Genomic DNA, 12,928 nt, shown 5'->3' with positions numbered 1-12,928 from the left:
GTGAGGGCTGCTAGAAAATTATTTCCTGCACACAACTCACCCGAGTTCCTGATTCTTTCATTTAGATCTGTGCCTAAGGGCTAGTTTTTGGTCATTGTAAGGCAGATCACATTTTAACAAACTGATCCTGTGCATCTGCTACATTCCTTATTTCCCGAGTTCTAGAGACACCATTCATCAAACTAAAGTGCAGAGAAAACACTGAACTAGGAATACGTTGTAAGATGGATCCCCAGTTCAGAAACTTAAAAATGTTGGGGAAAAATGTTTATCTTATGATAAGGTACTTGTGGACTACTGGAGACAGTTACATTAAGGATATGGCTTTAAATTCGACTGCCTTGGGTTTACATGCTGGCTCTGCCATGGATGGATGAACTTGAATAAGTTATTTAACCTCCCTATGCTTCAGATTTCTCGTCTTTAAATCAGGATGATAGGAATTCCTTCCCAATTTTTTTAAGAGACTCAAAATAATGTTCATCAAGCATTAATACTATCGTCATTGTTCTAGATCTGGGCTAGAGATTCGAAATATGGCAGTTGTCAATACACAGGAACTAGGTACAGAAGCAAGCATGGTGATTAAGAATTTGGAACTTGATACCTGGGTTTCAATTTCAGCTCTGCTACTTCCTGGCTGTGTGACCTTGGGCTTACTTAACCTCTAAGGGCCTCAGTTTCCTTATTGATAATGACAATATCACAGACATCAAAGAGTTTTAAAAATCTTTAAATTAATTTAAGCATTAAATGAACTTAAATGAGTTTAATATTTGGTATATGATAAATAATACAATTAAGTTTAAGCATAATTTTAAAATTTTTTTCTTAGAAAATAAAAAAGTTATTGTGGAACAATATACATAAAACTTACTATTTAACCATTTTTAAGTATACAGTTCAGTGGCATAGTACATTTGCATAGTTATACAACTATCCCCACTATCTATCTCCAGAATTCTTACATTCATTATCCCAAACTGAACTCTGTACCCATTAGTAATAACTCTCCCTTTCCCCTTCCCCACATCGCAGCTCCTGGTAACCACTTTCCATCTCTATGAATTTGCCTATTCTAAGTACCACCTTCAAGTGGAATCCTGCAATATTAGTTTTTTTGTGGCTGGCTTATTTCCCTTGGCATAATATTTCCAAGTTTCTTCCATTCTGTAGCATGTGTACAATTTCATTCAAGGCTGAACAATACTCCATTGGATGAATATACCACATTTTGTATATCCGTTCACTTGTTGATGGACATCTGGGTTGTCTCCACCTTTTGGCTATTGTGAATGGGCTGCTATGAACATTGATGTATACTATCTTTAATAAAGTACACACAGAGAGTGTGAGAGAGAGGGAGCCCCAACATTGAATGGGCAGGCGAAGGAAGATGCTCTTTTAGGAAAGTGAGAGTCTTTGAAGGCTTGTAAGTAGAGGTAGGGTTTGATTACATTCACAGGAGGTTTGTAAAACTTGTTAGGGGTCTGATTGAGGACAGTGGCATTGGGCTCAGGGAAGAGTGAATATATATGTACACTGAAGAAGTATCACAAAAAGAGATCATACCAGCAAGAAGGGCCATAAATCAGAACTTCACAGCCCCTTTGAGAAGGATTTCAGATTCCATGCTAAGCCTGTTACATCACACCTTTAATCTTCATTGCTGCCCCAAGAAGTATCATCTCTACTTAGCAGGTGAGGGAGCAGCAGCATTCTGTAACTTCAACGATTTCCAATAACTAGCAAGTGGTCAAACCGACATTTTATCCCAAGCCTGCCTCCTCCTCAAGCCAGGGTTCAAAAAGTAATGTGTTCAATGCCAGTCCTGAATGAGACAAGAACTCATTTCACATTCAGCAAAGACTCTTCTGAAGTCATGTCTCTGGCCTGATTCTCTCTCAGTGATTTCTGCCCTTACGGCATTTCAAGAATCAAAGGGAGCCCTTTGAGTGTCCAATGAACTTGACACGTTTATATTCATATATGTTTAGTTTGCCAAGGGGACCTGAACAACAGCTCAGCATCTGATTTCCCTGATCTTTTCTTATTAAATTTTCAAGTTATGCTCTATGGATCACAGCACAGTAAAAGCCATACAAAGAATAGATCAGAGGCTGGGAATTTTCATGACCATCACCCCTTCTGTACCAGTTTCTATAAAACAAGGTAATTCAGGAAAGAAAATCACTTCTAATTCATTCTTTGCCCTTCAAAACTATGGATGTTTATAAATCAGGCATGTGGCACAATTGTGACACATACCATATAATTTACCACTTGCAAGTCAGTCCCTGAAATTTCATTTCCTCCTGGGAAAGTTCACTCATTCACTCATGACCAGTGAGAGACACATGTGTAGCCTATACCCTGCCTTTATTTCCTTCTAGAATACTTGACACATGACAGATTTGTTGGTGACTCCTCAATAATTAAGGTGTTACAACAGTTGAAAAGCCATTTCAAGGGATGCAATACGTAAAAACAATTTTCTTTCTATAAAATGGTTATGATGCCAGGTATAGTTCTTTAATGTGATTGAAGTGATGTTTAAATGTGATATGTGACTGTTTTTGCATACTATAAAATACCTTATATGTATAAAAGATATCATTTGTATTATAAATGGACCATATTTTACATTTGATTTTACATACTAAAAAGCACTTTGCTTTAGAAAGCTATTAGTATACCCTGTTAAAATCTAAATTAAATTTTTAGCTCTTCTTTTTTTTTTTTTTTTTTTTTTTTTTGAGACAGAGTCTCTCTCTATTGCCCACGCTGGAATGTAGTGGCGTGATCTTGGCTCACCACAACCTCTGCCTCCCAGACTCAGGAAATCCTCCCGCCTCAGCCTCCCAAGTAGCTGGGACCACAGGTGCATGCCACCAGGCCTAGCTAATATTTTGTATTTTAATAGAGACAGGGTCTTGCCACGTTTCCCAGACTGGTCTTGAACTCCTGGGATCAAGCGATCTGCCCACTTCAGCCTCCCAAAGTGCTGGGATTACAGGCATGAGCCACCACACGCAGCCAGCTTTTTCTTTTAGCATGCTTACAATCCCAAAAATCAGACATATTTAATTATGGGGTTAAGGAGCAATTCAGACATGAGTTTCTCAACTTCAGCGCTAACACTATTGACATTTTGGTTCAGAGAATTTTGTTGTGAGAAACTCTCCTGTGCATTTTTGGAGGTTTAGCAGCATCCCTGGCCTCTACCTACCTCTGCCTCCCAATCATGGAAATCAAAATGTGTCTAGACATTGTGTATGTCCCCTGAGAGACAAAATTGCCTCTGATGGAGAACCACAGCTCTAGATAACGGAGTTGGAAAGGTGGTGCATCATCATGGATGATAGGAAGTTCTGCATTATTGCAGTTCCTTCAGTGTGGTTTCTACTTGGAAAGAAGAGGTATGAGCTTCTGTTTACAGAGGGCCTTGAATTACTCTAATCATCAAATATTTATGTTACAAAAACTCCACAAAATGCAAGTTTCTAAATAAATATCAAGAGTTTAGATGGCATTCAGTGAATGATTCCAAGAGGAGCACAGTGTTTCTTTAATTAAAAGCAAGCAAGAATGATAACTAATTAAATGTCATGATGCAACAGGGAAATGTGGGAAAGAAAGAGCTCTGTAGGAAACCATACCAGAGAATTGGAATCTGAATTTGAGGACAGAAGCCTACATGGAAAGTTAAGGGCAACTTCCACTGCTGCAGAGCCAGGTTCAAACAATACCAAATAGTAAAACACTAGTAAAAATGCATCCATAGAAGGGGAGCTTTAGCGTCCTTTTAAAGGGAAGGAAACCATAGTAAATGTAGTTGCCAACATATGTTGCTATTATTAAAAATAATAATAGCTAGCAATGCATGAGTGCCTCCTCTGTGCCAGGGAGTTTGCTAAGCACTTTACTGAACACTATCTCACTGAATTAAGCTTGTGTGAAGGGCACTAGCAAAGCACACAAAATCCTTTTTTTTTTTTTTTTTCCAAGAAATTGGTAGTTTGCATTTCTAAAAAAGCATTCAATGAGTCTCAGAGGAAAACTTGGAATGTTGCTGAATCGGTATTGTTTTTATCTTATATTATGTAACGGGAAAGAGTAGGCAGCACCACAATTTTTTCGTTATTCAAAAGCTCTGAGGTTTTGGCCCTAGCCACTAGGTCTCCACTGCCATTCCTTTTTCAAATAGCGGCCATGAGATAATTCCATGAGGAGGTGCAAATGAAGGCATATAAGTTTAAGTGAGATAGGACACAGGTCTCCCTCCTATCCTGAACTTGCTCTGAACTACTTGACTGGAACATCTCCTGTCCATCCTGGGTGCACTGCCCATTGCCAATCTCCCTTGTTGTTTTGATCTGAACTTTGTGTCTGATTCCATATCATCACTCCCTGGGATATTTCTACCCAGGTTGAAAACACACATCCCACTTCCAGGCATCTGCTTCATGTTTCCTGGATGATCCAGTAATGTGTTTGTTTAGCTCACTTCTAGTTAGGCTATAGATTTTGCTGGTGGCCTTTTAAACACCGCCTCAGAATGTTTGTTTTTTTAAGTTTTTGTCTTATCTCACTTCCTCTGAAAAGGCCTCACTTTTCACAGCTTGGCTGAAGCCTGAATAAGCAGCTTTTCTGTGAACCCTGCCTAGACATCTTGCCAAAATGTGAGGCTAAACTATTTGCAGTTTGAAAATCATAATCATTCTACATTGTAGTATTTCATCAAATGGCCAAGAGAGCAATCCAAGAACGTGGATAAGAGTACAGTAAACTGTCTTAGCAGTGGTCTGTCTCCCCCACATCCCTGTCTTACAAGTGCATAGCTGTGTGGAGTGCACTGATTCTCAAATGCATGGGAAGCACCTGGGGAACCTGTTGAACTGCAAACTCCCAGTCCACATCCTCAGAGATTCAGACGCAAAACAGCTGCGGGGGGCGGCCTGGAACTCTTTTTAACAAACACTTCCCCATATCATTTTGATGAAGTGGTTTGTAGATGTGAACATGAAGAAAACCCCAGTAAAGTGGTTAAAATCAGACACTTGAATGTCTTAGATCTGGCTTTGATTCCTTGCTAGGCCACTGCCTAGTTGAGTAAAACTTCTGAACTCCAGTTTCTCTCAAAAGCTGATAAAATGAAAACATTTGTGAGACTTCAATGGGCTTGACACAATGTGAATGTTTAATAAAAGGTAGCTTTTATTTTAAAATCATTGTTTTCTAAAGAAACACAGAAGAAACGACCATAGCTACAAACTTATTAATAGTCTTCTAGGAGGGGAAATTGGTCTTTAATTTGTAAATCTAAAGGCAAAACTTGAATGAAAGCATGAAGGATAGAAAGCAAATGTCTAGCTCTGTTATTCCGATGATATACAGCACATACCTGGAGAGTGTGGTACCCTCTCCAGCCCCATCTCCACTCAGTATCCTTCTGGAGGTATCTTGATTTCCTTTCCTCAGGGAAGTGGCCCTCCTGACCCCTATGTTAAATACACAGCGCCAGTTCCTTCTTCCTGATTCCTTCATTATGTGTTATTGTTAATTACTAGTTGATGGCTATCTTCCTGCTAGTCTGAGCTCCACCAAAGGATGGGGTCTTGTTGCCTATACATAGCCTTATATCCAAGGTTCATAGTATGAGACTGATACATATATTTTGTGAGAACAAATAATCGTAAGAAATTAAAAAAAAAATTCAGTTATGGAATGGAAAGTCTTGGGGGATACTGTCTTACCTGTCACAGCAGATCCATTCAAAGGGACCACTTGGATATCCTGCCAAGGAAATCAGTGAACTTAGTGACTCTTAAGTTTTTTTTTTTTTTCCCCAAACTGGCCAAATAGTTTTCTGCAGCACCTGAAGGAAATCTTGGGTAGTTTCTTGAAGGACAAAGTCCTAATGAAGAGAGCTCTGTTTTGCAATTTGCATGGAGCTAGACAAATTGCACAAGGAAACACCAGATGACAACATCAATTTTAATTAGGTCTCAGTGAAACACCTGAAGGTACTATTTAAATGATGTACTGCTTCAGCCCACAGGACCTCCAAATGGTGAAAGGGAGAATTAATGGGGTAGGGACAGAATGATTTTATTTATCAGTCTAGTCCCAACTCTGCTGTATTCACATGGTTTTTTTCCTTATTCATATGGAGAAATTTTAACTTGACATTAATATCCCCACAAAGGAAAGGTGATTCGCCAGCTGAAAGAATTAAGCATTCTACCAGACCTAGTCTCAAAAGTTGGAGAAACTACAAAAATCACACATTATTTCAAGTCTGGAAAAGCTGAGCTAATATTTTTTTTCTCCATTGTTTTTCCTTTTCTGGTTCTGGCCCCAAACAGAAAGCCCCTTTTATAACCTTTTAAATGTGTTTCTTGGGGGGAAAGGATACTTTCCAAGTGGAAGTAGAAACAGAAAATAAATGCAAAATTCTATTTCTTTTGGCATGCAGACTTCATATGCGTTCTGTTCAGATGGCTGGAGTTCCCATTCCTGCAAAATAAAGGGCTACCTGGAAGCTTAGAAAAAGTGAGGTTAAGAGGCTACATGATTCTTAGCCCTATGTTCTTAATCAATTTAGTTCTTATTACAACTTAACTGGACTTCATCAACAGAACAATCCCTCTGATTGAATATTTATATTCCATTTTCAAAGAAAATCAGCAAAGTAACAAGAAATCACAGTTATATGTAAAGCGAGTATACGTGTCTAAAATATATCTTCATTTATTTGGCAAAGTCATGGCAATGCCATTTTAAAGAGAGTTCTGCACGTTCCTCTATTCATTTACTTGAGACTATTAGTTTTCTTTCTTCTGAGAAACGAAAAATACACTGAAAAGGAAGACAATCTATTTCCTGGCAAAGTGCTAACTGCTCCAGCAACAGACTGCCTCTGAGCTCCGGGAAGTCATTTTGCAAAGGCTTTGGACTCAGGTGGATGAAAGCCCCTGAGTAGCCCATTAGTAGTTTCAGCTTTATCAGGCCAATGACTTGCCATAAGTAAAAGAAAAAAGCCAGTGTGGGGACAATCATCATCAGGTGGGAGAGGATCAAAACCCGTTCTATATCACACATTCAGTGAAGCGTGGGTGCAGCAGTGAGAGATTACTGTAGCAATTTGCAAAGCATATTCCTCAGGTGATATTCTATGGTCGAAAAGCTTTGGCCCAATAATTCTATGCTATTTCTACTTCTGGAAAGTCACAATATATTTTTGTCAGTTACAGGCCCTAGGAATTCCTGAAATGACATATACCTTTTAAAAACCTTGGTTTTCCCCAAATTCATCTGACTCCTCTTTATTTTATAGCACACCTATTAACAGTAACTGGCCTTCTATTGAAAAATAGTACATTGACCTATAAGCCACTATCCAACTCCCACCCCCTGGCCCTTCTTTTTTTCTTTTTTTTCTTTTTTTTTTTTTTTGTACTTTATTTAATGAGGGGATGACCTATGGTAGTTCTAATGCTTCCCAGGTCTTTATATGTCATGACACACATGGAAAAGGATAATAAAAATCATAGTAGTTGCATGCTAATGGCTATTAACATCCTTTTTCCACTTAATGTTTTCTTACTTTCTTTACCTGCTATAGAAGTATTCTGTGAATTCCTCTATTTCACTAATTTATGAAGTGCCTGCTGTCAGAACTGCTGGCCCGGAGGTGAGGCCATTACCTCTAGGGCTGATGGGATCAGTAGCATAGGGAAAACCAGCGTGCCATGGCTCAGCAGCTGGGAAATTCCACCCTGAGGAGCTAACAGGTATGCAGCGGTTAAACCCACCTGGCTGTTGGGAATGTGAGTGCGCTGACTCTGGAGTCCTCCCCACTCTCCATCGTTTGGGGTCTTTAGGTACCTACTTTTTCCCAGTGTGAGATCAGATCTGAGCACTATGATTGGTGCCTTTTGTTTCACTGCCCACCTTGCCCAAAACACTTTCCAGGGTTCTGATACTGTATCATTCAAATGACTACCCTCATTTCCTGTGTTAGGTACATTTCATTTTTCCTGTCTTGGTTTCTATAAGAGGCAGCAGAACAGATGGAGGAGAACTGAGGGATGATCTACCAGTTCTCCCTGCAACATGTGGAGGATTTTCACTTCCTTTCAATTAGGAGCAGGCTGTTCTCAGAGGATCCCTTCACCTTCCCCCACCCCACTGCCCTACTTACTTCCAAAGCAGACAGCCAGAATTTGATTTCACTATCAGAGCTACGCCTGCTGGGAAAGGAGAACCAAGTGGGTGGCCACTCGTAGGGAAAAGTTATATTCAAATGGGCTCATCGCAGCTGGTAGGATTCCAGGTGTTTTCCAAATACACATATTAACGAATACCACATTTCTTATTTCCATTTTGAGATCTCTAGGTTCTTTTTTCATTATTGTTTCCCAATAGAATATATTGTCTCCTTTTATTTCCTTCAAAAGTAATCCATATTCATTGCTCAAAATGAAAACTATACAAATGAGCAAAACAAAGAAAACAAAAATTGCTCATAAAGTCACCACCCAAATAGAATCATAGTTAACATTATAATGTGTTTCTCCCAATTGTTTTTCATGTATTAGCATTCAAAGTTTGTTTTAAAACATTGAAATATCTGTGCATAATGTATGATAAACATCATCTCCCACCTAAATATATATCTCAATTATCTTTAGAAGCCATGAAATATTCTACAATTTCTAGAGGCTGTGTAAACTCTCTTCTGTGTGCAGTGAAGTATTTGATTCATTCTTTTACATAATCCAAAGCAGTGATTCAAAGTTTGGAGTTTCCCCCTATAATAGACATAGTTATAGTTAATACTTTATAACTAAATATTTGTGTACACATCCTTGATTTTGTACTATTTTTGTTTCATTTATTATAAAATACAACAAACACACAGGAAAAGTATATATACATACATTTTGTAGTTAGTGGAAATAATTATAAAAATAAATACCAATATAATGGCCAGCAGTCCATGAGCTTCTCTCCATCAAAACTCCCTCCTGTTCTTCTGGAGGGACTATCATTGTGATTTCCTTGTTTCCTTTTTAACTTTACCGCTTATAAATGAATCCCCCACAATGCTCATTTTTTAACTTTTATGGATATGGATTCATATTTTTGTGTCTGGCTTCTTTGGTTCAATATATGTTTGTTAAACTTATCTATGTAGCTTGTTCATTTTCATTATTGCATAGCATACCATTGTATGAATATGCCATAGTTTTTCCATTCTATGCAGGATGGGTATCCCAGATTTGCACAATTACAGGCTACAATAATCCTGGGGCATGTGTGTACCCATTTTTTTAAAGTATATCCCCGAGATTGAAATCATGGAGGATAAGTTGTCTTCAGCTTGAGTAGATAACAAAAAAAGTAACATTTACACCAGCTGTGTATGAGGGTTCCCAATATTTTGCGTTCTCTCAACATTTGGTATTTTCAATTGAAAGTGATTTGTCAACTATTAGATAAGCAAGAGTATTTCATATTTGTTTTCATATACATATTCCAGATTCATAATGAGGTTGAGCACCTTTTCACATACAGCATGTATTGGTCATTTGAGTTTCCTCTTTTATAGAGGAAGATACTGGAGTCTGTTGCAGACATTTTTCTATTGTGTTGTCCCTCTTGTGAGTTAGAAGAGTTCTTCATATCTTCTCAAAAGGAGCCCTTTGTTGGTTTTACAGGTTTCAGATATCTTCTCCCAATCGATGGCTCATCTTTTCAATCTTTTAATAGTATCTTTCTGGTGATCAGTTTTTTGAAAATGTAGTAAAATCTGTAAACTTTTCCTTAGAGTCAACATTTTTGGGTTTTAGGACATTCTTTACTACTTTTCACTTATGAAAATGTTTCTCTATATTACTTTCTAAGTTCGATATCCTCTCCTATTATCCTCTCCTATTCTAAACAAGTTGGATTATTTTGTATATTGTGTGAAACAGGTGTAATTTTTTTCTCATCTTTTGAAAAATAAAATTGGTGAAAATCTTTTTTTATATTGTGTAAAATAGATGTGTGATTTTTTCTCTTTTAAAAAGTACATGAATACTGAATTTTCCTGGCAATATTTATTAAAGTCTGTCCTTTCCCTACCAAACTGCCATGTAACTGCTGCCATACAGCAAATGGCTATAACACAGGTCTGTTTCTGAACTGGCAATGTTCCACTGACATTTTGGACTATCTCTGACCGCAGTTAATTCTAACTTAATAGTCACTCTTGATACCTGGTAGATGTCCCCTCATGGTATTCTCGCCTCTTATTTATCCTTTGAAACTCCATATACATTTTAGAATCAGCTTATTGGGTGCAAAAAAATTGGGGAATTTCATTGTGATTTCTTCAGAGGACAATTTATATATTTATGATATTGAGGCTCCCAATCTATGATCATTTATCTAGGTATTCTTTAATACCTATTAATAACATTTTATAATTTTACTCAAGTCTTGCAACTCTTTTGTTAGACTTATTCTTACATATTTTTGATACTATTATGAATGCTGTCTTTTTAATTGTTTATTTTCTGGTTTCTAGTATATAGTACTATAACTGATTTTTGTGTATTGATTTTCTATCCAGATTTTATATCTTAATCAAAATAATGTATCTGAGGTTTCTTTGGGATTTCATACGTATAAAATAATATTTTAATATGACAATTCTGGTTTTTCCTTTCTAATCTTTATGCTTTTTATTTTCTTTGCCTCACTGTACTGACTGGAAACTGCAGTATAATTCTGATAAAAAAGTGGTAATAGTGGGCATTTTTGTCTTTATCTGAAAATGGGGATTTGCTATCAATTATAATGGGTATTGTGAATTTTTTGTAGATTCCTTTTATCAGATTAAGGAAATTAACTCTCTGATCCCAAGTTTTGCTTCAGAATTTTTTTAAATCATGAATAAACGTAGATTTTTTTCCACATGGGTTATCTGTTCTCTGTAAGCTTAAAGATAACCTATTACATTTTTTTCTTTTAATATGTTATCATTGTCCATTGTTTTATAACAAACTATGCAAGTAGTGAGTGGATTGAAATAACTACCATTTGTATTATCTTTCACAAATCTGTGGGTGAGAGGGGTCAGCAAGATGACTCTTTTGTTTTTGTTTGGGTGCTCTCTTGCCATTGCAGTGAGACAGTGTCTGGGGCTGCAAACATCTGGGAGTTTAATCTGGATGTGGGACTGTCCAAGATGGCCCATTACATGTCTTGTGCCTAGGTAGGGATGGCTAGAAGTCTCAGTATAGCTGGTGTAATGAAATGAGTGAGGCTGTCCTTTCCTTGTAGTCTCAGGCCTCATTCTCTCTATGTGGTCTCTACAAGGTCTTCCCAGTTGGATAGGTGAACTTCTTACATGGTGGCTAAGGGATCCCAAAGTGCAAAAGTAAGACTGCCAAGCCTTCTTGAGGCATGTTTCTGGAATAGGCACAGCTTCTCTTCTGCCATGTTCAATTGGTTACAGAAGTCACAGGCCAGCCCATATTCAGTGAGGGAGGAACTTCTAGGGATGTGATGCCAAAGGTCACCTTTAGAGACTATTACAGTATATTAATGTGGTGAATTATAACAATTAGATTTTCTAATGTCTATTAACCTGACATACTTGGGACAAACCCAACTTGGTCATCACAAAGAATTATCTTTAAGTCTAATATATTACTTGCTTAGCTTGGCTCATTTTGCTTTTTTTCTCATAATACATTTCAAGAAAAATAGTGGATCATCTTTGCCCTAAAAAGAATCCAGTATAATACTTGATATGGTCTGGCTCTGTGTCCCCACCCAACTCTCATCTTGAATTGCGATCTGAGTTGCAATCCCCATGTGTTGGGGGAGGGACTTTGTGGGAGTTGATTAGATCTTGGGGGTGGTTCCCACCTGCTGTTCTCATGATAGTGAATTCTCAGGAGATCTGATAATTTTACAGAGGATTTTCCCCCACTTCACTCTGCACTACTATCTCCTGCTGCCATGTGAAGAGGGACATGTTTGCTTCCCCTTCTGCCATGATTGTAAATTTCCTGAGGCCTCCCTAGCCATGCAGAACTGTTAGTTAATTAAGCCTCATTCCATCATAAATTGCCCAGTTTCAGGCAGTTCTTCACAGCAGCGTGAAAAGGGACTAATTCAATGCTCTTATATGATGAAAGTAGTTGAAACAGCAAGTTCTCTCCTCTCCGAATATAAGTCCTGAGACTAAACTTCCTTGATTTCTCCATAGAGGGGATAGGACCCTGGGCCAATCTCATTGCTCCTAGCCCAGCAGGCATCAGAACCTTAGAAGCTATGATTTCACTCAGTGACTCACTGTCACATTGGCACATCCTGTTTCCTGTTGGTGCCACCTTTTACACAAAAGCACTCAGCACATCCTGCATTGGCAATGAGATGGGTCTCCCTGCCTGCCCCTTCTTCTATGTGACCTCACGATGATTGCATTGGAAGGATTATGACAGCAACTTCCTACAGTCCCATGGTGCCCAACAAATTGAGAGTGACTCAGTGTCTCAGGCAAGGAGGTAAATGTTTCTTTTCAATGATTACAATCGTCACTCTTTCCTGTCCCCTCCTCCCCACAGTTGCTGATACTATATTCCATTATGTTCATAAAAATATTAAGGGACATTAGTATAAGGTGATTAGGATAATATTTAGTTACTATTGTAATAGATTCTGTTTGAAATACTGTATCTTAAGATGTGCCAGACATTGCACCGTAGGCTTTATACATTGTGGCGGACAAAACATGGCCAGAAATTTATCAACATTTGTGCCATTGAGAGATGAGTCTCTGACCTTTCCCCTTGCAGCCAGTTGAGCACTGTAACAGCAGTGAGCAGGAGGATATGGAGGAAGTGATGCTGTGACTGTTTCCAGG

General features: G+C 38.1%; 1 long non-coding RNA gene across 23 annotated transcripts in view; it reads right to left on the bottom strand.

Annotated features, from left to right (window-relative positions):
• The window catches only part of LOC105483454 (uncharacterized), a 379,659-nt gene that overhangs the window by 59,307 nt on the left and 307,424 nt on the right, over positions 1-12,928 (bottom strand). For 21 of the 23 annotated variants that reach the window (XR_011620148.1, XR_011620149.1, XR_011620141.1 and 18 more), the window contains one exon: positions 5,757-5,796. The exons of the other annotated variants lie outside the window; for them this stretch is intronic. This is a non-coding gene — a long non-coding RNA (uncharacterized lncRNA). The remainder of the gene's footprint in view (positions 1-5,756; positions 5,797-12,928) is intronic. 23 annotated transcript variants of the gene reach the window in all.

Source organism: Macaca nemestrina, chromosome 2, assembly GCF_043159975.1.
Source record: "Macaca nemestrina isolate mMacNem1 chromosome 2, mMacNem.hap1, whole genome shotgun sequence".
In the NCBI taxonomy this organism is placed as follows: Eukaryota; Metazoa; Chordata; class Mammalia; order Primates; family Cercopithecidae; genus Macaca; species Macaca nemestrina.
This window is presented reverse-complemented; position numbering and strand designations above follow the sequence as displayed.